The sequence below is a fragment of the Dipodomys ordii genome, unplaced genomic scaffold (genome assembly GCF_000151885.1).
Source record: "Dipodomys ordii isolate 6190 unplaced genomic scaffold, Dord_2.0 Scaffold57, whole genome shotgun sequence".
NCBI classification, from domain to species: Eukaryota; Metazoa; Chordata; class Mammalia; order Rodentia; family Heteromyidae; genus Dipodomys; species Dipodomys ordii.
In genome coordinates this window covers 12,274,895-12,278,529 of record NW_012267273.1, presented here as the reverse complement: position 1 = coordinate 12,278,529, position 3,635 = coordinate 12,274,895, and the positions used below count along the sequence as shown (strand labels likewise).

Genomic DNA, 3,635 nt, shown 5'->3' with positions numbered 1-3,635 from the left:
AAGCTTATATGTAAAACAGAGCCTACAGAAATAAAAGAAACAGTGGCAACAGGACATAAACCAAAGGGGTGAAAAGAAAGAAAAAAGAAGCAGCTGTAAATAGTACATTATTTAAAAAAAAAAACTCCTGTTTTCATTACTGCATTATTTAACCATAGCTAAGATATGGAACCAACCCAGATACCCCTTAGTAGATGAATGGATCAAGAAAATGTGGCATATGAGTCCAAGCGGAACGAGCGAGCCGAGTGGTTGTGTAGTTGCGTCTCGGGAACTGGTAGCACTTGCAGCATGGCTGACCAACTGACTAAAGAGCAGATTGCAGAATTCAAAGAAGCTTTTTCACTATTTGACAAGGATGGTGATGGAACTATAACAACAAAGGAACTGTAATGAGGTCTCTTGGGCAGAATCCCACAGAAGCAGAATTACAGAACATGATTAATGAAGTAGATGCCGATGGTAATGGCACAATTGACTTCCCTGAATTTCTGACAATGATGGCAAGAAAAATGAAAGGCACCGACAGTGAAGAAGAAATTAGAGAAGCATTCCATGTGTTTGATAAGGATGGCAATGGTTATATTAGTGCAGCAGAGCTTCGCCATGTGATGACAAACCTGGGGGAGAAGTTAACAGATGAAGAGGTTGATGAAATGATCAGGGAAGCAGATATTGATGGTGATGGTCAAGTAAACTATGAAGAGTTTGTACAAATGATGACAGCAAAGTGAAGATATTGTACAGAATGTGTTAAATTTCTTGTACAAAATTGTTTATTTGCCTTTTCTTTGTTTGTAACTTATCTGTAAAAGGTTTCCCCTACTGTCAAAAAAAATATGCATGTATAGTAATTAGGATTTCATTCCTCCATGTTTTCTTCCCTTACCTTACTGTCATTGTCCTGAAACCTTATTTTAGAAAATTGATCAAGTAACATGTTGCATGTGGCTTACTCTGGATATATCTAAGCCCTTCTGCACATCTAAACTTAGATGGAGTTGGTCAAATGAGGGAACATCTGGGTTATGCCTTTTTTAAGTAGTTTTCTTTCAGGAACTGTCAGCATGTTGTTGTTGAAGTGTGAAGTTGTAACTCTGCTTGGACTATGGACAGTCAACAATATGTACTTAAAAGTTGCACTATTGCAAAGTGGGTGTATTATCCAGGTATTCATACACTATTTTTTTGTACTGCTGGTCTTGTACCAGAAACATTTTCTTTTATTGTTACTTGATTTTTAAACTTTGTTTTAGCCACTTAAAGAAAATCTGCTTATGGCACAATTTGCCTCAATCCATTCCAAGTTGTATATTTGTTTTCCAATAAAAAAATTACAATTTACCAAAAAAAGAAAATGTGGCATATATATGTATATACATACATATATATATGTATATACATAGGCATTCTATGCTTTCATCAGAAAGAATAACATTGTCCCATGTGTAAGGAAATGGAAAGATTTGGAAAAAAAATATATTGAGCAAAGCAAGCCAAACCCAAAAAACAAAGGCTGCATGGTTTCCCTCATTTGTAATATCTAGAATATGTCTATGATATTCTTAACAGAAGATCACAATAAATAGCTATGTGCATATGACCATATAAAATGAAGCTTGTAAAAATGAACTCCATGAAATGGAAACAAGAGGTTTTTATAAACTGTTTACTGAGTCTTTACTTTGCATCAGGAGCTATCCCAAGATCTTTTTTTGTTCCAGTTCTGGAGTTTGAACTCAGGGCTTGGGTACTGTCCCTGAGATTTTTTGCTCAAGGTTAGTGCTATAACAGTTGAGCCAAAGTTCTACTTCTGGCTTTTTTGGTGGTTTATTGAAGATATGAGTCTCAAAGACTTACCTGCCTGGGCTGACTCTGAACTTCACTCCTCAGATCTCAGCCTCCTGAGTAGCTAGGAATACAGGCATGAGCCACCAGTACCTTACTAGGAGTCTTAGTTCATTGACTCTTGACTACCGATCTATGAGGTGGGCACTGCTATCAGTTTTCAGGATCAGAAAACAGAGGAGCAGAAGCTCAACAACTTGCCCAGCATCCTGGGACTGAGTTACCAACAGCTGGAGTTAGAGCCAGCTCTGTTCACTATTAATATGTGGTTAATATGATGTTAATTATTTACTATGAGGTTAATGCTGTTTATATCTATAGCTATCTCCAATTCCTCTTCTTCCTTTTTCTCTCAATTTTTCTGTCAGGCCACTGCTTCTACATCTCTATATAAACTAGTCTTGTCAGAGCATCAGGAAAGCCAAGTCCTCATTGCTAAACCTAAATTTTCTCTTACTTGATATTCTTCTCAATCTATCAGCAGCATTAAGTTCACACAACCATCAGTGCCTCCTGGTCACATACTTTTCCTGCTTGTTCCATTCTCATTTGTTCATTCTTAGTCTCACTGGTTCCCCATCTCTAAGTGCAAGGAGAGCATCCTTGCCAAAGTTTCAGTCACTTCTTGTACTCCACTTCCATCCAGGGTGATTTCAACTAATTAGGTGGCTTAAAGTACCTTGTATATGCTGAGACCTCCACATTTATAAATCTAATCCAGGTCTTTCTCCTGGACACCTAAGTTTGCTTATTACATCTATAAATGTGAATGTCTAGTAGGTATTTCAAATTTAGCATGCAGAATTCCTGCTCACCTTCATACCACTGACCACTTCTCAAAAGTCCCTCTTGTGCAGCCCTTTGTGCACAAGGGGCAACTTTTTGCTCGTGGATGAGTACCATAGTCTCCTAGCTGAGCCTCCTGCTTCCTCCTCCTTTCTCCCTTTACTCTTAACAACCACACTGCCATCAGAGTTATATGTTGAGCAGGCTTTCCTGACCTTTCCCTTGCTCTTGTCTTGGCCTATGTGCTCTTCATCTGGGTATTTCCAATGCTCTCTTCCTCACTACCTTCAAGTCTGCTTTATTCTCAAATGTCACTTTCCAAGTTCATTTGGGGGTCCTTTACACCCTCTTTCTTGTCCTGACCCATTTGCTTTCTCCTCATGTCACTTATCACATTCTCACAATGTAATGATTTATTTTGCTTATTGCAGATCTCTTGTCTCAGACTCTGTAAGCTCCACAAGGATAAAGAATGGTCTGTTTTGTTAAGTTCCTTATTCCGCAACCCTAGAACAGGGCCTGGCACATGATATATATTCAGTAAGATAATAAATGAATGAATCATATGGATTTCTCTCTTTCATTGGGAAATAGAGAAGTGAGGGAGGCAGTGGATTAAGGTCTGAATGATCTATGTCTCCTCACTTTAAATGGGAATAGCTACCTGCCGTACCTGAGATGGTACAAGCCTAACTTTCTGAGAATCAGTTCTGCCATGTGTCTAATTAGAAAGTTGAATGAACTAAATAATAATTGTGAAGATAAGCGTTCTTATTCTGTCATTCTTTAATTCCCTGAATCTGTTGTCCTCCCACTATCTCTCAAAATTTACTACCAATCTCCCTCTTTTGAAATTGTTTATTCTGTTTATTCATCAGTTGTTTAAGTTGTTTATTCATCAATTCTATAAGCAATAATTGAACTTATTATATGGGCCAAAACTTTGGCTAAGTCCTGAGGGAATATAGTCGAATTCCATGCACTGGAGAAAATTGGTGAGG

At 37.9% G+C, this 3,635-nt stretch overlaps 1 pseudogene across 1 annotated transcript; it reads left to right on the top strand.

The window, feature by feature from the left end:
- The first annotated feature begins 236 nt into the window (after nucleotides 1-236).
- Nucleotides 237-1,340, top strand: LOC105989685 (annotated as a pseudogene). Its single transcript, XR_001175255.1, has one exon. The product of XR_001175255.1 is annotated as a calmodulin pseudogene (transcript).
- Nucleotides 1,341-3,635: the final 2,295 nt, after the last annotated feature.